The 21,735-nt window shown below is 42.1% G+C and overlaps 1 long non-coding RNA gene and 1 other non-coding gene across 2 annotated transcripts in view; one reads left to right on the top strand and one right to left on the bottom strand.

Annotated features, from left to right (window-relative positions):
- The window catches only part of LOC105714008 (uncharacterized), a 38,654-nt gene extending 20,503 nt beyond the window's left edge, over positions 1–18,151 (top strand). Inside the window, exons 4-5 of the long non-coding RNA XR_010344098.1 lie at positions 13,237–13,372; positions 17,879–18,151. This is a non-coding gene — a long non-coding RNA (uncharacterized LOC105714008). The remainder of the gene's footprint in view (positions 1–13,236; positions 13,373–17,878) is intronic.
- LOC135276589 (small nucleolar RNA SNORD65) lies at positions 16,218–16,290 on the bottom strand. Its single transcript, XR_010344147.1, has one exon. It is a non-coding gene; the product is annotated as a small nucleolar RNA SNORD65 (small nucleolar RNA).
- Positions 18,152–21,735: the final 3,584 nt, after the last annotated feature.

Here is a 21,735-nt window from a genome sequence, read left to right as displayed (position 1 = left end):
TAGCTATACCTCACATTATATATAAAATTAACTCAAAATCAATTATATTTTAAACAGCTCTATTGTGGTATAACAGACAGTAAGCCACACATATTTAAAGTGTACAGGTTATATCCACACCCATGAAGAGTGGCGTTGTCAGTCAGATAAGGAAGGCTGCAAGCACCAGTCAAATTTCAGTTGGAGAGAACAGAATTCAATCAAGCTACATTAAGCAGAAAGAGACATTTTTTAGTATAAGAAAATTACAAGATCATTAAGAGGACCAACAATATAGCTGCTAGACTCAGTATCCAGGAACAACTCTCGGAGACACATCACAGAGCTTGTTGCCAAGGGAACTGCTGTTCCTGCCACAATCAGCAAGCTGCCTCTGCTAAATTGGGAAGCTACCACTCCCTCCGCCAGCCTCAGAGCTGTACCACTTCTGGTGGGGTCTTCACTAACGAAACATATGCATATATCTTGCCTCTCCTCCTCATTAAGTCAGTTCCAAATTCAAGTCTCACGTCTGATTGTCAAAAGCTAAATGACATCTGGAACCCTGGCATCAAGCAAGTCTGGAAAATGTGTTTTTTAGTTTTGTGGCCTCTGCAATATTGGAAGGCACTCTTTTTTCTCTTTCTTTTTATTTTTTTTTTTTTTGAGACAGAGTCTGACTGTGTTACCCAGGCTGGAGAGGCACGATCTCGGCTCACTGCAACTTCCACCTCCCGGGTTCAAGCGATTCTCCTGCTTCAGCCTCCCGAGTAGTTGAGATTACAGGCGTGCACCACCATGCCTGGCTAATTTTTGCATTTTTAGTAGAGATGGGGTTTCACTGTGTTGGCTGGGCTGGTGTTGAACTCCTTACCTCAGGTAATCTGCCACCTCAGCCTCCCAAAGTGCTGGGATTACAGGCACGAGCACCCACATTCAGCCTTGGAAGGCACTCTTAGAGGGTGGTTGAGATTGATGTTGAGTCAGTCAATCCACAATATCCTTCACGCTGTGGATGGAATCAGTTTGGGAAATAAAATCAGGAGTTCAGTTTTGAACACTGTAGATATAAGGTATCTTTTCGATGTATGACTAGATCTGAGTAGTAGGTAGGGAAACCAAACGCAGTGTAATTTAGTAGTAAGAGCACAGATTCTGGAACCAGTCTGCTTGTGTTCATATCATAGCTACATCCTGTATTAGCTGTGTGACACTGAGCAAGTATCTTAACCTTTCTGTGCCTCAGTTTTACCAGCTGTAAAATGACAATAATAATGTTAATAACCGTTTATTTCAGTATCTTCCCAAGTAGTGTTCTCATGAGAAATTAAATGAGTTAATGTTTGTAAAGTAAGCACTTTACAAACATTGTAAACAGTGACTGGCACAAAATAGCCAATATATGTGTGTTTGCTGTGATAATAGTAATAATTTTAATTAATAATAGTTAGTTTATTTTAATTAATAGCCTAGCAAATACATATACATAATACACAAATGCACTGCTTATTTTATTGTCACTATTTTCTATATATCTGAAATTTAGGAAGAAAGACCAGGCTGGAGATACACATTTAGGGGAGTCACCAGAACACAGCAGGCTTTTAAAGCCATGATACTGGATGAGCTCACCTAAGGAGTACATGTAGCTAGAGCAGAGAAGATATTGGAGCACTGTGACATCCAGAGGTCGAGGAGATGAGAAGGAACTGGCAAAGAGACTGCACAGGCGGAGCAAGGAGAAGTGGGTTCCAGAATCCAGGAAAAGACAGGATTGCAAGGAGGAGGATAACCAGCTGTGCCTGGTGGTGATCTTGGTTGAAACAAGATGAAAACCGAGATTGGACCATACCAGGTTTGACACCATAAGGAGGTCATGGTGACAAGAGCTGTCCAATGGGAAGGTGGGAAAGAAACCCTGATTGCAATGGTTTTAAAAGGGAATTATGGGCCAGGTACGGTGGCTGATGTCTGTAATCCCAGCACTTTGAGAGGTTGAGGCAGGTGGATCAATAGGTCAGGAGTTCAAGACCAGCTTGGCCAAGATGGTGAAACCCCATCTCCACTAAAAATACAAAAAAAATTACCTGGGCGTGGTGGCAGGAGCCTATAGTCCCAGCTACTCAGGAGGCTGAGGCAGAGAATTGCTTGAACCCGGGATGCAGAGATTGCAGTGAGCTGAGATTATGCCACTGCACTTCAGCCTGGGTGACAGAGTAAGACTCTGTCTCAACAACAACAACAACACCAAAAAAAGGTGGGGGGAATCAGGGAGAGGATGTGGAGGCACCAAGTGTGGCCATTCTTTTGAGGAGCTGCACTGCAAAGAGGAGCAGAGAGCTGGAAGAGTAGCTGACCAGCAAGAAAATGGAAATCTCAGTCCTACAACCACCAGAAACTGAATTCTGCTAACAACCATATGCACTTGGAACAAGACTCTGTGATCTAGAAGGGAACGCAGGCCAGCTAACACTTTAATCACAGCCTGTGTGACCCTGAGCAGTGGACCCATTGCAGCTGTGCTCAGACTTCTAACCCATGGACATTCTGAGATAATGAATTTGTGCTGTTCCAAGCCACTAAATTTATGGTAATCTGTTATGCAGCCCCAGATAACTAATACAATGATTAACTGTAATGCAGTATTAAGGAATTACTGTTAACATGTAACTGTTGTAATTTGGAGTTACAAAAAACATTCTTTTTTTAGTGATGCATATGAAAGTATTAAGGATCACATGTACCCCAAAACCTAAAATGCAATTAAAAAAAAAAAAAAAGAAAGTATTAAGGAAATATCTGTGATTTGTTTTAAAAATAATGGTAAAGAAGGCCGGGTGCAGTGGCTCACACCTGTTATACCAGCACTTTGGGAGGCAAGCAGAGCACTTCAAGTCAGGAGTTTGAGGACAGCCTGGCCAACATGGTGAAACCATCTCTATTAAAAATACAAAAAAAATTACCCGGGAGTGGTGGTGCAGGCCTGTAGTTATAGCTACTCAGGAGGCTGACGCATGAGAATCACTTGAACCTGGGAGACGGAGGCTGCAGTGAGCCAAGATCACACCACTGCATTCTAGCCTTGATGACAGAGCAAGACTCCATCTCAAAATAAATAAATAACGGTAAAGAAATAAATAGGTTCAAGTATGGTGGCTCATGCCTATAATCTCAGCACTTTGGGAGGCCAAGGTGGGTGGATCACCTGAGGTCAGGAGTTCAAGATCAGCCTGGCCAACATGGCGAAACCCCGTCTCTACTAAAAATACAAAAATTAGCCAGGTGTGGTGGCACATGCCTGTAATCCAGCTACTTAGGAGGCTGAGGCAGGAGAATCACTTGAACCCAGGAGGTGGAGGTTGCAGTGATGTAAGATCGTGCCACTATACTCTAGCCTGGGCAACAGAGTGGGACTCTTTAAAAAAAAAAAAAAAAAAGAAGGAAGGAAGGAGTTAATAATTATTAATCCAGGTGATGAATATACAGGAATCATTGTGCCGTTTTATGTCTGAAACTTATAATAAAATGTAAATATATATATAATGATGTGTGTGTGTGTGTGTGTGTTAGAGAGAGAGTGAGGGCCTAGTCTTAAGGCCGCTTTCTCCTCTTTCTCCTTCTTTATGTTGTTTCCTGATTGCCCTTTTAATCTGTCCCCCAGGGGGCTGTCCCCTTATGGCCTGCTGTCTTTCTAAAGGTTGTACCTTCAAGAGCATATTTTCTTAAACCTCTCCTGGTAGAAGTTGTATTGAGCCTTTAAACTCCAGCCCTGTGTGTCATGGAATCTGGTGTGAGCTGACCCAGAAGGATGGCCATCTCTTCTCAGTAGGTCTGGATGAACCTGTGGGGGCTGAAGTGTCATTGTACAATGGCCCTTATTCACAGTAGGGCTGCCTTTCAGGGGCCTTGTGTGCTCTCCTGGTGCCAACCCCAGCTGTCTTTCTCACCATTCTGAGCTCTCCTCTGCCACCTTGGCCCAAGCCTTAATTCTTTCTCAGAAACCCAATTCCTTCGGCAGGAGCCACGTGTTCCGCTCAGACCCCATCTGACAGCTGTGGCCCCTGGCCCAGCCCCACAGATGTCCAGTGTTCCCTTTCACAGGCCCTGGTGTGTTCCTGCCAGAAAAGTCCACTTCCTTTATGATTCTCTTTTTCATAGTGTCACTTTTTTTTGCCTTGTGCATCATGCCAGTTCCTTGCACACTTGATGAAAGGATTCACGGGCAGAGAACTTGAATCAATGGGGTCTTTTTATTTTTGAACATCAGTAAACAGCACAAATCAAGTCAATGAGTTCAGCCCCCTTGGTTATTTTCGTGCTTGCTGCAGTCTATGCCCGGCATTAAATCCCACTGAAAATGCCTCTTGTTATTGCCAGCTAATGAAGAATGTTGCTCTTTTTTCTGGGTTTGAACACGCTCCAAAACATTGGCCTGAAAGATCAGTTTAACATTGGAGAGCCCTGAATGCAAAATCTTTAACTTTCCCTCTTAAGCAGTTCATTGACATTATTCTAATCATTTTCTTTCCTCTGCATTTTATTGTACTTACTGGCAGTATTTTGATCGCTTTGGTAATGTAAAATGCAGTCATTTATTTTTGAGACTTGGGAAGATATGCCAAAATCCTGCCCACTGATTAAGCTACAAATCATGCAATTGGAGATTAAAAGGTACAGTTAACCTGTTGACTTGTAGTTGTACCTCCATCAGAATGGCCCCTTCCCACCTTTTTTGGTCATTCTCAATAAAGGACAGTTTACAGCATGTGTAGTGGCACTAGCAAAGAACATAGCTTGGTCAGGTGTGGTGGCTCACACCTGTGATCCCAGCAGTTTGGGATTCTGAAGTGGGAGGCTCTCTTAAGCCCAGGAGTTCGAGACCAGCCTGGACAAATAATTTAAAGTAGTGAGTCCCTGTCTCTACCAAAAGTGAACAATGATTAATATACCACTAACCATTTTCAGTGAGAAATGTCGTGTTCTTTTTTTAAAAAATGCATGTGTGTGTGTGTGTATATATATATATATATTTTTTTAAGAGATGGTCTTGCTCTGTTGCCCAGGCTGGAGTGCAGTGGTGCAATCATGACTCATTGTTGCCTCTACCTCCTGGGCTTATGCAATCCTCCCACATCGGCCTCCCGAGTAGCTGGGACGATAGGCGCACACCATGTCTGCCTAATTTTTAAATTTTCTGTGAAGATGAGGTTTCACTGTATTACCCAGTGTGGTCTTGAACTCCTGGGTGCAGGCAATCCTCTTACCTCAGCCTCCCAAAGTGCTGGGATTACAGGCATGAGCCACTGTGCCCAGTTTATACTAATTACTTGAGAAAATAAAACCAGAGGAAAAAAAACTTGAAAAAAGTATTCAAAACAAAAGAAAAGCTGTATATTATCCCCTGTAGTACTGAGTGCCTCATTTTTATTTATTTATTTTTGAGATGGAGTCTCGCTGTGTCGCCCAGGCTGGGGTGCAGTGAGGTGATCTTGGCTCGCTGCAACCTCTACCTCCCAGGTTCAAGCTGTTCTCCTGCCTCAGCCTCCTGAGTAGCTGGGACTACAGGCGTGAGCCACCATGCCTGGCTAATTTTTGTATTTTTAGTAGAGATGGCATTTTACCATGTTGACCAGGCTGGTATCGAACTCCTGAGCTCAGTGATCTACCCGCCTTGGCCTCCCAAAGTGCTGGGAATACAGGTGTAAGCCACCCAGCCAGCTGCTTCATATTAAAAAACAAAAAAATAGAACAAACAAAAAAGATACCTCAACTTTTGTTCCTATGTGAAATATCAAGACATGAATTAAGTGGTGCAGGCAAGTGGTTTCACCAGATACTGCTAACATCTAGTGACACCCTCCACACTGTGAGAAGGTTCAGTGGCAAATTCTGGAACCAGACAGCAGGAATTCAAATGCCAGTTCCACTATTTACTAGCTGTGTGGTCTTGGGCAAATTACTTCTTTCTGTCCCCTAGTCTCCTCATCTATTAAATCAGAACAATTAGAATACCTACCCCAGGAGGTTATTGCAAGTGTGTAGAATGCTTTGATTACAGTTCAGCATAGGAAAAGCAATTGTCACAGTCATTATTAAGTCCTGGATGGATGACAGTGACTTTTTCTGGTCCAGCCTTCACAATGCCACCAGAATGGTCTTCCTTGAAGGTTGATCCTGTCCTCTCTCACATTCCTGCTCCCTAACACGGGATCTGCCTCTCCCCCGGGAGGAAGTCACAGGTGATAAATACGTTCACTCAGAAGACAAGAATGAGCAGGAAACTCCCAGGTCACAACATGAAACTGAACTGCTTTTTCAAGATGTTCTTCAATTTTTTTTTTTTTTTTTTTTTGGTTATTAACCTAGGTGAGGAGAGTTGAGTTCATTTCATTCCTCAGTTCAAGGCACATGCTTGTCATTAATCGACATAAGTCCCTTCCCTTGCTTTATATTTTATTTATTCTCTTTTATTCACTTCTCTTACTCCCATATCCCCCCACCCCACCATTCTGTTTCCAAGTATTTGCGTAAAGGGAGTGTTGTAGTGGTGAATGTATGACTTCCAGTTACACAGCTGATGAATGGAGTGTTCCCCACATAGTCATAAGATCTGTGCTGCCGTGAGAACCTCTCATCTTCTCTTCTGATAAAAATAAAGCTGGATCCCCACTCCATATGAAGTGAACTCTTGGTCAGGTCAATTAAAGACCAAAATATAGGGCCAGGTGTGGTGGCTCACACCTGTAATCCCAGAACTTTGGGAGGCTAAGAGGTGGGTGGATCACCTGAGCTCGGGAGTTTGAGACCAGCCTGGCCAACATGGTGAAACCCTGTCTCTACTAAGAATACAAAAATTAGCTGGGGGAGGTGGCGTACACCTGTAGTCCCAGCTACTCAGGACTGAGGCACAAGGATCTCTTGAACCTGGGAGGCGGAGTTTGCAATGAACCTAGATCACACCACTGCACTCCCGCCTAGGTGACAGAGCAAGACTCCGTCTCAAAAAAAAAAAAGTCCAAAATATTAAAAAATGAGATTAATAGAAGAAAATGTAGGTGAATGAGTATCTCAGTGACAGGGAAAGAACTTCTTAGGCAAAACTTCAGATACAAACAATTCCTTGAACATTTTTTCCATTCAGATTGGTTTTCCAGTGCATGGTTTTCCATGCAACTTGGTGGTCCCCCGCTCCCGGGAGGTCACCATATTGATGTTGAACTTGAACTTGGTGCAGACACCCAATCGGCGTAGCGCACTACGGCCCAGAACTCCTGGATTCAAGTGATCCTCCAACCTCAGCCTCCTGAGTAGCTGGGACTACAGGCACATGCCACCTCACCCAGCCTAAGAAAGGTTTTTACATCTTAATTGGTTAAGACAAAGAAAACAAAATAAGAATAATATTTTGTGACACATTAACATGTGAAATACAACTCTATTCATAATAAGTTTCGTTGGAACACAGACTGTGGGTGGCTGCTTTCTTACAACTGCAGAGTTAAGTAGTTATGACAGAGACCATGTGGCCCACAAAGCCAAAAGTATTTACTACCTGTCCCTTTGCAGAAAAAAAAAAAAGGCAACCCCTAAACTCTTCTGTGCCCCATGAGGATGGGAATCATATCCAATAGTTGTTTTATTTCCCTGACTGCTCAGCACAGGCCTGGCAGGTAATCGGTGCTATTTCCACCACTTTGGACTGCTTTTGGTTTCAAGTAACAGAATACCCTACTGAAAGGGTTTTAGTTCTCACATAACGAGAAATCTACAGAAAAAAAAAACTGGCACTGATTCAAGCTCAGTGACGTTGGATCAGGGCCTTAGGTCAACGCCTCTTCCCCCTGCCCTCATGGTTTCAAGATGGCCACACATCCATCATTTCCTCATACAACCTTTGTTGAAAGAAAGAAAATGCACAGCAACATGGGCAAAGAACTGGACCTAGTAAACAAGTCAAGAAGGAAAATAATCCCTGGAACTCCAAAGCAGACTTCCCTCATGGCTTTAGCCAGGAATGCATCACACGCTCCCTTATGCTAGAGTCTGGTCCCCTTCCCTTGAGAACAAGAGATTTCTACCCAAAACTCCAGCAGCATCAAGGAATGAGGAATCAAGAAATGTCTTTGGGGTCAGCAAAGAAAAGTATCTACCCCAAGGCTGATTAATAGGGAAACTGATTTCTGACCTTGGAAAGATAACCCAGAAATAAGAACTGTTTTTTATGTGCAGAACCAAATTTAATTCCAACCCTTCCTAAGATGGGCAACTCATTTTTAAAAAAGATTAATTTCTTGGTGGGCACAGTGGCTCATATCTGTAATCCCAGCACTTTGGGAGGACAAGGTGGGTGGATAACTTGAGGTCAGTAGTTCAAGACCAGCATGGCAAACATGGTAAAACCCCATCTCCACTAAAAATGCAAAGTTAGTGTGGGATTACAGGCTTGGTGGTGCACACCTGTAATCCCAGCTACTCAGGAGGCTGAGGCAGGAGAATCATTTGAACCCGGAAGGCGGAGGTTACAGTGAGCTGAGATTGCACCACTACACTCCAGACTTGGCAACAGAAAAAGACAATTTCTTTAAGTGGTTTCACATGGTTTTCAAACCACAGAAGCACAGTAGCTTTTATAAGTTCTGGGTGGCCTTTTCTAATGAAATTCAATATTCCACAGTCAGGACTCTTCTGTGCTGGACAGTCACGTGGTGTGAGGCTGTAAGTTGAAGAGTGTCCCACAGGCTTTGTGCAGTCAAACCTCTGCTCTTCATCATAATGGTTGGCACATCAGGACCATCAGAGTGATCTCCTGCAATAGTTAAACAAACAGTCAGGGCCAGGTGCGGTGGCTCATGCCTGTAGTCCTGGCACTTTGGGAGGCCAAGGTGGGCAGATCACCTGAGGTCGAGAGTTCAATACCAGCCTGACCAACATGGGGAGAAAGCGTTGTGGCACATGCCTGTAATCCCAGCTACTCAGGCGGCTGAGGCAGGAGAAACACTTGAACCCGGGAGGCAGAGGTTGCACTGAGCCAAGATCACACTATGGCACTCCAGCTGGGCAACAAGAGTGAAACTCTGTCTCAAAAAAACAAAACAAAACAAAACAAACCCCACAAGTAATCAAACAGAGTTACAGTAATTAATGGCTTATAACCAAAGAACACGGACAGTGTCAAAAAGAAAGACAGGGATGTGAACACACAGGTTCCCAGGAGATGTGAAGCCAGAGCTCAGCATGGGATCCTAGCCCCAGTGAGTCAGAGCCCATGAGCATGCCCTGGCAGGTGGCTGGTTTGATTCTCCTGGCTCACAGGTTGCATGCTCTGCCTGTGACCCTCTGCCTACAAGACTCAGCAGATGAGCAAATGAAGGTCCAATCAAACAAGAACAAGAAATGCAATATAATATTTAAAATCAGAAATCTCGAAATGCCTCCCAGCACTTTGGGAGGCCGAGGTAGGTGGATCACTAGAGGCCAGGAGTTCGAAATCAGCCTGGCCACCATGGTGAAACTCCATCTCTACTAAAGAAACAAAAATTAGCTGGTTGTCGTGGCAGGCACCTGTAATCCCAGGAAACTGAGGGAGGAGAATCTGTTGAACCTAGGAGGTAGAGGTTGCAGTGAGCCAAAATTGTAAAGAAAGAAAGAGAGAGGGAGGGAGGGAGGGAAGGAAGGAAGGAAAGAAGGAGGGAAGGAGAGAAATCTTGAAGTGCCAACTTTACAAAAAGAGAGTTCTGAGATGATGGTCTTTTAAACCTTTTTAAAATTTGCCTGCTCTGCTTGTTCCTTATCAGCATTTCTCAACTTCTTTTCAGTCTGTGACTTTGGTGGGATCTGTCTCCCCCTACTCCTTCCCTGTTCTGCTCTGACCATCCCACCTTCCTTTAAGATCCAGATATGAACACAGAGTCAGTCCACACAGTCCTCCCCCAGAGGAACTTGGAGGAAGTAGGGGCCAGTACAGATGTTTGTGGGACAAATAAAATACTGTTTGCCCACAAAGACAATTGCTTTGACCAATTAAGTGCACAGTCCTGACTTTGTAAATGTTTCCTAATGTCAGAAGACAGTGAAGAATTGCTTAAAAGTGCAACAAAAAACGTTTAAACTTTAAAACATCAACTGCTATGAACCAGAGTCTATCCAAACGTCCAGAAATTCGAATATAGCCAAGAGGGTGCTGTCTGCATCAGTCAAATATGGCACCTTTTGTGACCTTTTGTTGCCTGCTGCCCAACACACACACTCACTCAAAAATGTTAATAGAATTTTCATATTGTGGAGAATAGGTGGAAAGGAAGGGAGTCAGGAGAGCTGTGTCAGCTTCCAGCCATAGCCCTTTCCACCCTATCTGCAGGTTCCTGAGAAGAAGGACTGTGGGGAATCCTGATGCTGGGCCCTAAATCTAACTCTGCTCAGAAGTTTGGCTCTGGCACGTCATCCTGTTTCATTTTATACAGCTGTGCACAGTCTTTACTGCATTGTATTTCTTTTGCCTCTATTTCCATATTTAGCCTTTAGTTAGAGGTTCTGAGCACAACTTTCATTTCATTTGCAGTCATTCCATTGTAAAGAATTAGGGAAAATATACCATTTAGCTATAAATATTTGAGCTTTCAAATTCACATGATTAATAAAAGGAAGGTAAATAAATGTGCAAGAAAGTCATAGTCCGGGCCCAGGGAAGTAAAAAAAAACGCTGAAGGTAGAGGGCAAGATGGAAAACTTCTGGAATGTAGCCTCTTATAAAAAAGGATCTCCTATAACAAGAAAGAGTGTGTTTATATGTATATATGTATATGTATATATACATATATATATATAGAGAGAGAATGCTTTTACATATGTGAGCTTAGGTATATATCTCATTACATTTATATAAATATTCTCTATGAGAGCATGTTCTAAACATTTTTCAGAATGTCCCCTTATAGACTAAATCAGAAAAGCTTGCTGCATTTTATGTGCATAAAACTTTAATTTGTTTTATAAATTTCATGTGAGAATAGGAATAACCTCTCTTACTGACATAAGGGCTCCAAGCATCAATCAATTCATAGAATGTTTCAGAGCCTACTCTGTGACTGGCTCTGTGCTAAGAGTCTGTAGATATTTCTGTTTAAATCATGTCATATTTAACTTAATGAATGGAAAGTTATTGGAAGATGTGATGTGCTGAAAAGGAAGTCATATCACATATGTGGTATTCTTGTCCAAAACACATAACCTGAATCTAAGCATCACACAACTCCAAAATGAGGGGCATGCTGTTAAAAACTAGCCTATGTTCTTCAAAAGTATTAATGTCATAAAAGACAAAGTTAGGAATGTTCCAGATTAAAGGAGACAAAAGAGACATGACAATGATATATAAAGCATGATCCTGGATTGGAGCCTGAATTAGAAGAGGAATTGCTATAAAGGATGTTACTGGGATAATTGGGAAAAAATTGAGGATTAGATAGTAGTATTGAATTGATGTTAAATTTCCTGATTTTGATAACTGCATTGTACTTTCATTAAGAGAATGTCTTTGATCTCTGGAAATAGCAACTGAAGAAAATAAGGGTAAAGGAGTATAATGTCTGTAACTTATGGTTTGTAAAAACAATAACAATATATATTTAAATACACACATATATGTAAATTAGATATCATGCAAATGTGGCAAAATGTTAACATTGGTAAATCTGGATGAAGGGTACATGAGAGTTCTTGTACTATTCTTTTCTTCTTTTTTTGAGACGGAGTCTTGCTCTGTCACCAGGCTAGAGTGCAGTGGCGCAATCTCGGCTCACTGCAACTTCTGCCTCCAGGGTTCAAGCAATTCTCCCACCTCAGCCTCTTGAATAACTGGGAATACAGGTGTGCACCAGGATGCTGAGCTAACTTTTCTATTTTTAGTACAGATGGGGTTTCACCATGTTGATCAGGCTGCTCGCAAACTCCTGACCTCATGATCTTCCTGCCTTGTCCTCCCAAAGTACTGGGATTACAGGCATGAGCCACTGCACCCAACCCTCTTATGCTATTTTTGTAACTCTTCTGTATGTTTGAAATTATTTCAAAATAAAATCAAATTTTATAAAGTTGGTACATACCCTACACTTGTCCTGAAATTAGTTGCCTTGTGAGATTTTCCTCTTGGCTAACACTTACATTATCTTGAGCAAGGCACTGATGACTAGGTTGAGATCAAACAGTTTTACAACCAAGTTTTGCAAGATTTATTTCTACTTTGAAAAGAAATCTGGAGACAGACAGTCGGGTGTGGGGAGTGGTCATTAAATCAATTATGTGTGATGGGAACTCAGCCTCTACATCTCCACTTCCTTATTGCCACTCCTGGGAAATCGGTCGGAGAAAAAAAATACCAGATGCACATGCAAGCATCTTCTCTGTGATACTCACTTTCCATAAAAATCAGGCTCAACCCTCTACCCTGGCCAACTTGAGCGTGTCACCCTCACAGCTGGCAGGCCTCAGCACTCCTCTGGGCCAGGGCTCCCATGCCTTTCCCCACTGAGAGAGGCCCAAGCTGTGGCCCCTCCAGAAGTCTTTTGTGTCCCTCCAGAACTGCACTGTCCAATACAGTAGCCGTCGGCACATGTGGCTGTGAGCTGCTGTGATGAGCTGGTCTAAACTGACGTGTGCTGTCAGTACAAAACTCATACTGGGTTTCAGAGACTTTGCACACACAAAAAAAAGAATCTAAAATATCTCAATAATTTCATATAGTGGTTACATATTGGAATTACAATGTTTTAAATATGTTGAATAAAGTACATTATATTTAAATAATTTCAACTGCTGCTTTTTGCTTTTTATTTAATGTGGCTACCAGGAAATTTAATATCATTCATGTTTCACTTCCACTATGAAATAGTTTTATATATATATGTGGTTCACATTATGTTTGTATTAAGCAGCCCTACGCAGATGCAGATGAATCTGCGCAGCCCCTTTCTCACGCTCTGGCTTCACACCCTGACATGCTCTGAGAGCGTCTTCCCACTGCTTCTCCAGCTGGCTGTTGCCTCCTACAGCACTACAGGCTCCACAAAGCCAGGGTCCTTGTTCTTCTTGGTCCCTCAGTTTCCAGCACTGTGCCTGCCATAGCTGATCAGGGGTGTTGCTGAGTTCATCAATGTTCATTCTTTTATTATTATTGAAGTAAAATTAATGTTACATAAATTTATATGTATATATACATTTATAAATATATAGTACATATATTTTCTTTAATTTTTTTTCTAGAGACAAGGTTCCACTATGTTGCCCAGGCTAGAGTGTGGTGGCTAGTTACAGGCACAGTCATGGCTCACTGCAGCCTCCAACTCCTGGCTTCAAGCAATCACCCCCGCTTCAGCCTCGCAAGTAGCTGGAACTACAGGTATGTACCACCATGCCTAGCCATTATTAACCATTTTAAAGTAGGCAATTCAGTAGCATCTTGTAGATTCACAATGTTGTGCAGCCACCACCTCTATCTAGTTCCTAAACCTTTTTATTATTCCAGAATGAAATTCCATATGCATTAAGCAATTACTCTCCATTCCTTCCTTTCCACAGCCCCTGGCAATCACCAGTCTGCTTTCTGTCTCTACGGATTTGCCTGTTCTAGACATGTCATATAAATGGAATCACAGAATATGTGGTCTTTTGTGTTTGATTTCTTTCACTCAGCATGTTTTTGAGGTTCACCCATGTTATAGCATGTATCAGTACTTCATTCCTTTTCAAAAGCGTTCCTTCTTGAGAGAGATCCAAGATGGCTGATCACTAGCAGCTTGGGATTGTAGCTCCCAGAGAACGCACAGAACAAGAGGACACCACACTTTCAGATGAATTTTTGTTACCCATGGACTGGAAGATTCCCAGTGGAGGAGCCCCACAGGTCGCCAGGGCGACTCTTGTGGCCGGTGTGGTAGTTTTGCCGGTGCCTCGGCGCGGCAGTTCTCGGTGCAGAGTAAATGGGACTGGGTCCCCTTCTGGTCAATGTTTGAAGCTCCAGGAAGGCAGAATTGCCCATTTACCTGATTGAAGAAGGGACTCAAGAGGGAAGCCAGACTGGAGATTCCCGGGCAGAAAAGCACCACAAATCTTAATGCCGCTGTTTTGGCTGGCGCAGTGGGTTGCTCAGATTTCGGCGCTGGGAATCAACAAACTGGACATCCACTCAGAGACCTAATTTGAAAGTAGGCAATTACAAAGATGACAGGTGGATGAACTCACAATGATGGGAAGAAACCAGCGTAAAAAGACTGAGAATACCCAAGATCAGAATGCCTCTCCTTCTACAGGGGATCACAGTTCCTCATCAACAAGAGAACAAGGCCTTATGGAGAACGAGTGCGTTCCATTAACAGATTTAGGCTTCAGAAAGTGGATAATAAGGAATTTTAGTGAGCTAAAAGAATATGTTCTAGCCCAATGTAAAGAAACTAAGAATCTTGAAAAAAGGTTTGACGAAATGCTAATGAGAATAGACAACTTAGAGAGGAATATAAGTGAATTAATGGCACTGAAGAACACAATACGAGAACTTCGCGAAGTATGCACAGGTTTTAACAGTCAAATTGATCAAGCAGAAGAAAGGATATCAGAGGTTGAAGACCAACTTAATGAAATGAAACGAGAAGACAAGATTAGAGAAGAAAGAGTAAAAAGGAATGAGCAAAGTCTCCAAGAAATGTGGGACTATGTGAAAAGATCTAATTTACGATTGATAGGTATACCTGAATGTCATGAAGAGAATGAATCCAAGTTGGAAAATATTCTTCAGGATATTATTCAGGAAAACTTTCCTGATCTAGTAAGGCAGGACAATACTCAACTCCAGCTAATCCAGAGAACACCACAAAGATATTCCTCAAGTAGAGCAACTCCAAGACACATAATCTCTAGATTCACTAGCGTTGAAATAAAGGAGAAAATTCTAAGGGCAGCTAGAGAGAAAGGTCACGCTACCCATAAAGGGAAGCCTATCAGACTCACAACAGACCTCTCACCAGAAACCCTACAAACTAGAAGAGAGTGGGGATCAATATTCAATATCCTCAAAGCAAAGAATTTTCAACCCAGAATCTCATATCCCACCAAATTAAGCTTCATAAGCGAAGGAAAAATAAAATTTTTCACAAACAAGCAAGCACTCAGAGATTTCATCACCACCAGGCCTGTTTTACAAGAGCTTCTGAAAGAAGCACTGTAAACAGAAAGGAACAACCAGTATCAGTCATCCCAAAAACGTACCAAAACATAAAGAGTATCTCTATAATGAAAAATCTGCATTAACTAATGGGCAAAATAGCCAGCTAGCATTAAATGACAATATTGAACTCACAAATATTAATATTAATTCTAAATTTAAATGGATTAAATGCCCCAAAGACACAGACAGGTAAATTGAATAAAAAGTCAAAACCCATCGGTACACTGTATCCAGATCTATTTCACAAGCAACGACATACAAAGACTCAAAACAAAGGGATGGAGGAAGATTCACCAATTAAATTGAGAGCAAAAAAAAAAAAAAGAAAAAAAAGGAGTTGTAACTTTCGTCTCTCACAAAATAGACTTTAATAGTAACAAAGACTAAAAGAAACAAAGAAGGACATTACATAATGGTAAAAGGATCAATGCAACAACAGGAGTTAATGATTATAAATATATATGCACCCAATACAGGAACACCCAGATACATAAGACGAGTTCTTAATGACTTATAAAGAGACTTGGACTCCCACACAATAATAGCGGGAGATTTTGACACCACATTGTTAATATTCGACGGATCTACAACATAGAAAATTAATAGGGACATCTATGATTTGAACTTAGACCTGGAATAAGTAAACTTAGTGAATATTTATAGAATTCTCCACTCCAGGTCCACAGAACATACATTTTTCTCAGTATCATATTACACCTATTTTGAAAGTGACTACATGATTGGAAGCAAATCACTCTTCAGCATTTACATAGTATTTCACAGACTTAAATGAAATATAGATTGACTGTTTGTTTGTTATTTTCTTCCCTTATTCCTTCCTGTCTCCGTTGTTAAGCACAATTATCGGCATTAAAGAGGTTTTTAATACCTACTTTTAGATTGCATTCCAGCCCGGGCAATAGAGGAAGAATCCTGTTCTCTCTCCTCCCCCTTTTTCTTTCTTTCTTTCTTTCTCTCATTAAAAAAAAAAAAAAGTTCCTTCTTTTTTTTTATTTTTTTATATCTTCAGAAAACCGTAGGTTCACCACTACATAATCTGACGGTAATTCCAGCTATTTTGGGTAATTTCATCATTTGAAAAAGTTCCTTCTTTTAACCATGTTGTTCTTGCCCACCTGGAATGCTCTCTGCCTCGCCTCTTTTGTGCTTAGCCAATTTAACTCCTCATTTAAGAACTAGGCTGGGCACGGTGGCTCACACCTGTAATCCCAGGGCTTTGGGAGGCTGAGGCAGGAAGATTGCTGGAGGCTAGGAGTTTGAGACCAGCTTGGGCAACATAGTGAGGCCTCATCTCTACACAAAAGAAAAAAATAGCAAGGCATGGTGGCCCACACCTGTAGTCCCAGCTACTCGGGAGGCTTGAGCCCAGAAGCTGGAGGCTGAAGTGAGCCATGATCATGCCACTGTACTCCAACCTGGGCAATAGAGCGAGACCTTGTCTCTAAAGCAAAAACAAAATAAACAAAAACTAAGCCCAGCTATACTTCTTCCATAAAGACCTCTCTGTATCCTCCATCTCGCTGCACTTCCGTAGTTCTGTCTATATGACTTAGTGTGACCGCCACATGATGTTTAGGATTCATTTTTAAATACTCCAGCAGATAATGTTATTGGAGGTGGTGGACAAAACATGATTGGATATATATTGATGATCACTGAAGTGGGTGAGGAGTACATGGAAGTTCATTATGTTAGTCTATTTTTGTGTTAGCCTATTTATGTTTGGAAGTTCCCATAATTAAAAAAAATCAAATAATGTCTCATACTATGCCTGTTTTGTGGATTAATGTCTCATCTTCACAATGAGAGCTATGCTTCTAAGAATGTTGTTCATGTCTTGTACAAGTTAATGGCTACTGTGGAAAAGAGGACCTACATTGGCACTTGCTGAATTAAACTCTATCTTAGGTGCCAAAAAATTCCATTGAGAAAGCTGAATTTAGGTGTGGGAATAAAGATACAAAGTGGTGTTCTAGCTTCTGTTTCCTGGCCCTTATTCTATAGTCAACGTCCTTTTTGAATTCTACTCTAGCTTCTTCTCTCATGGGCTTATGATTAATCTCCAGTGAATGCATGCACTGCCCCTGCTCCAGTGTTCTGAGATAGTTCTGGACAGCCCATAGTTATCATAAAACTAAGAACCAGCTAGGTGTGGTGGTGCATGCATCCAATGCCAGCTATGAGGGAGGCTGAGACAGAGGATCGCTTGAGCCCAGGACTCCCAGGAGTTCAAGGCCAGACTGGGCAACATAGCAATATCCCATCTCTAAGTTAATTAATTCATTAACTGGAAGCCAAGTTTGCATTCAGATTTCTGTGTTGGTCCCTCCCTTTTTTCTCACTCCATAGATCCCATTCTGCTTCTCCCACTCTGTCTCCCTGTTCTATGGGTACTAAAGGTAGAAAAGAAAAGAGCACATACACCATTGCTTTCACATCTGCACAATAAGTGTTCATGTCTTACTCTCCTTCTATACTATAATTTAGAGAAAGTGGTCTAAAATACTAGGATGAAATATTGTGATCACATTTTTCTTTTTTGTGTGTGTGAATGAAGTACTCTCCAGTGAATGCATGCAGTGCCCCTGCTCCAGTGTTGTGAGACATTTCTGGATAGCCCATAGTTTTCATAAAACTAAGAACCCGTCTCACTTTGTTTCCCAGGCTTGAGTGCAGGGGAGTCATCTCGGCTGACTATAACCTCCACCTCCTGGCTTCAAGCAATTCTCCTGTCTCAGCCTCCGGATTAGCTGGATTACAGGTGCCCACCACCACACCCAGCTAATTTTTGTATTTTAATAGAGATGAGGTTTCACCATGTTGGTCAGGCTGTTCTCAAACTCCTGACCTCAGATGATCTACCCGCCTCAGCCTCTCAGAGTGTTGGGATTACTGGCGTGAGCCACCAAGCCTGGCCATCCACATTTTTCTATACCTGCTGCTCTTTGTAATTTCAAATGGGGCCAGTAATTCCATGAGAAGAGTCCTTTAAAAAAAAATGTTTGCAGGCAGCACTCCAAGAAGAAAACCCCTTTTCCTGCATCCAGTGTCAAATTCCTTCAGGTGAAAAAACAGGCTCGAAGCACAGTAGCCATTGTCATTGCAAAGGTGACTGAAAAGGATGCACTAACCTTTGTGATTCTTTTTTTATTTTTGACACTGGGTATCAGTTTGTCACTCAGGCTGGAGTACAGTAGCTCTATCACAGCTCACTGCAGTCCGGACTTCTGGGCTCAATTGATTCTCCTGCCTCAGCCTCCCAAGTAGCTGGGACTATAGGCATGCATCACTATGCCTGGCTAATTTTTTTATTTTTTTTAGAGATGTGAGTCTCACTATGTTACCCAGGCTGGTCTCGAACACCTGAACTTAAGCGATCCTCCCGCCTCAACCTCAGTGGTGGAATTACAGGGATGAGCCACTGCACCTGGCCTGTGATTCACTTTCTTTTTTTTTTTCCAGAAAGCTAGGGAAACACATTTTGCTGGGAGAGTAATTTCAAACTTAGTAAACCTGGAAACAAGGGATTTTAATTACCCATTCATGCAGAGAATACCGAGACAGGAGAGACCAAAGAACTATATACAAAACAGAAGTCTCTGAGTCATTGGCTAATGCTTAAATCTGAAAATCATGAGTCTGATTATGACATGTTAAAACACCCACATTGGAACAGGGCAGTCACATGAGCTGTCTCTCTCTTTGAACTGATTCCTCTACCTGTAGTTTGTTCTTGCCTTTCTGTTCTGCCAAATATCAAAGCTTTGTTTCAACAAGTCTGTAGCCTATAAGAGGTACTTTCCATCACTGCTCCCATCACATGCTTTCTTCACAAATAGAATTTGTTGAGCTGATGCAATGGTGTGCACCTGAAATCTCAGCGACTTGAGAGGCTGAAGAGGGGGAATTGCTTGAGCCCAGGGGTTCGAGTCCAATCTGGGCCACACAGTGAGACCTCATCTCTTGAAAAAAAAAAAAATTTGTTTTTACCATGTCATTTGCTGTATAACTGTGCTAGACAGAATAATATCTCCCGAAGACTTCCACATCCTAACCAGGACCTGAAAATAGGTTATATGGCAAGGAGCAGATGAAGGTTGCTCGTCAGCTATCTTAAGGCAGGGAGGTGATTTCAGATTAGGTGGGCCCAGTATAATCACGAGGGTCCTTGTGAGTGGGAGAGGGAGATGTGGGAATCAACACCAGAGGGTTGCAATGCTGGAGACAGAGGAGCCCATGAGCCAGGAAATGTGGGCAGCTCCTAGAAGCTGGAAAGGCAAGGAAATAGGTTCTCCCCTAGAGCCGCCCTGCCAACACTGTGATTTTAGTCCAGTGAGGCCATTTCATACTTCTGGCTTCCGGAAATGTCAGATCATAAATTTGTGTTGTTTTTAGACTCCCAAGTTTCTGACAATTTGTTGGGAGAAAAGGATCTTATCTAATTTTTATGATCTTGCTTAGAAATACCAGTTTGAATTGAACAATTCCTAAAATTAAAGGTGGTAATTCCTTTCTTTTCTTTCCCTGAAAAACTAAGGGAAAACATTTTGGTAGGAGAGTAATTTCAAAGCTTAGTAAACCTGGAGACAGTTCAAACACCAGTTTAAACTGAGCAGTTCCTAAAAATAAAGATGTGAACTCCTTGGCGGCCTGCCGGGATTCCTGGGTGTGACTGCTACCTGCCATTCCGAACACCTTCTTTGGGGAGGCTGCCTCAGTCCTCACAGCCCAAGTATCGCTCCTCAAGTTGGACTGTGGCCACCAGGAGGAGTGTCAGAAGCCAAGAGAAGGCAATTTGGGGCATTTCTCAAATTTGGGGCATGACTATTCTTTGCTTTCCTCAACATTATTTCCAAACAGAATAATTTTATCTGTAGTTCCAGGTAATTGAGATGTTTCCCTTTTCACTTAATTGCCTTAAGGCCAGTTGATTAGCAACTTTTATCTCCCGCTTGCCATATAATATATTTATTGGACCTGGGGATTAGGATGTTGTAAGGTCTGTTCTTGCCGAGGATAATATGAAGAAACTGAAGCCAGCACAAAAATAATCCAACGCAAAGGAATTTATTCAGGCTCCCGGGTGAGCTTCTACGGCCCGACAGGAGAGGCCAAAGAAGTCGCAGGGACTCCTCTCAGACATGGGGTTTTATAGGGAGTGAAACAGCTCGATTGGTTTTGAGAGAGCAAGACTGCTATTGGGTAAGTTACAAGCCTTGACCTAGGACTTGTCTTCTTGTTGGTTGGAATTACTCGGCTGCTATTGGTTGTTAAGACTCGGCTGCTATTGGTTGTTAAGGCTTAACTGCTATTGGTTGTTAAGACTCAGCTGCTATTGGTTAGCAAGAGGCTAGGGTTGCCGCACCTTGTTTGCATACTGGGCTCTTTTAAGGGAAGGTCAGGCTGTGCGAGCATGGGAGAAGGGAAAAAGCCTGAGCACATCTGAGCTTGCCTGAGCTCGTCCAGGCTTGTCCGAGCTTTTGAAAAGAAGTTGGGGTGGGGGGGTGTCTGTGTCCGTGCTCCTGGCAAGGCAACAGGCCTTACAGTTATGAAGGGAACAATTTTTTTTTTTTTTTTTTTTTTTGAGATGAGATCTCATTATGTTGCCCAAGCTGGACTCAAACTCCTGGGCTTAAGCAATCCTCCCACTTCAACCTCTCAAGTCACTGGGACTTCAGGTACACATCACTACACCAGCTCAAAAACTTATTTCAACAAAACATTTCAAACCTTCTTTACAGTATAATTTAATCTTTCCAAAACAAACAAGCTTGAGAATATTCTTTACCCAAAATAGCCCTGTCTCTGAGTCCTACACAGAGGAAACTACTTATATATTGTCAACCACTGATTATCAAGAGACAGATTATTCCACTTGCAGTTCTTTGGACTCAAGATCTTTCTCTTGTTCTCTTATTCACCTCTGTCCAGCTGCCTACATTTTGACTCTTGTCCTGTCATCACCCCTTCTCCTTGATGGTGCAGGGCAGGAAAAAAGACCTAAAAGTTGATTTGATCACTGTGTCTCCCTAAACAAAACAAAGGTTTTGTTGCAGAAGAGTTTAAAACTTCCAATATATTTAGAAACAGGTAGCTTTGGCCAAAAATAGGAGCCAGAACTGTGTCTGTGACAAAGGGCAATAATGCCTTTAAAAATGTTAATGGTAGCTTTTCCTTAAATTGAAAGGTTTTTTTTTTTTTTAATTGTAAAAGTTATGTGTTGTAAAAAGCAAATAGTGCTGTAGGCAACTGAGGTGGGAGGATCACTTCCGACCAGGAGCTCAAAACCACCTTGGGCAGCATAGTGAGATTTCTTCTCTACAAAAAATAAAAAGCAAATAAAAAATTAGTTGGGTGTGGTGCTGTGTGCCTGTAGTCTTACCTACTTGGAAGGCTGAGGTGGGAGGATCACTAGAGCCTAGGAGTTCGAGGCTGCAGTGAGCCATGATCATGCCACCGCACTCCAGCCTGGGCAACAGAGTGAGAGCCTGTCTCAAAAAAAATAAATAAATAAGCAATAT

Source organism: Aotus nancymaae, unplaced genomic scaffold (assembly GCF_030222135.1).
Source record: "Aotus nancymaae isolate 86718 unplaced genomic scaffold, 86718_ANA_hifiasm-v0.15.2.pri h1tg000025l, whole genome shotgun sequence".
Taxonomy (NCBI): Eukaryota; Metazoa; Chordata; class Mammalia; order Primates; family Aotidae; genus Aotus; species Aotus nancymaae.
Note: the sequence above shows the minus strand (reverse complement) of the source record. Positions and strands in the feature narration are given on the sequence as shown.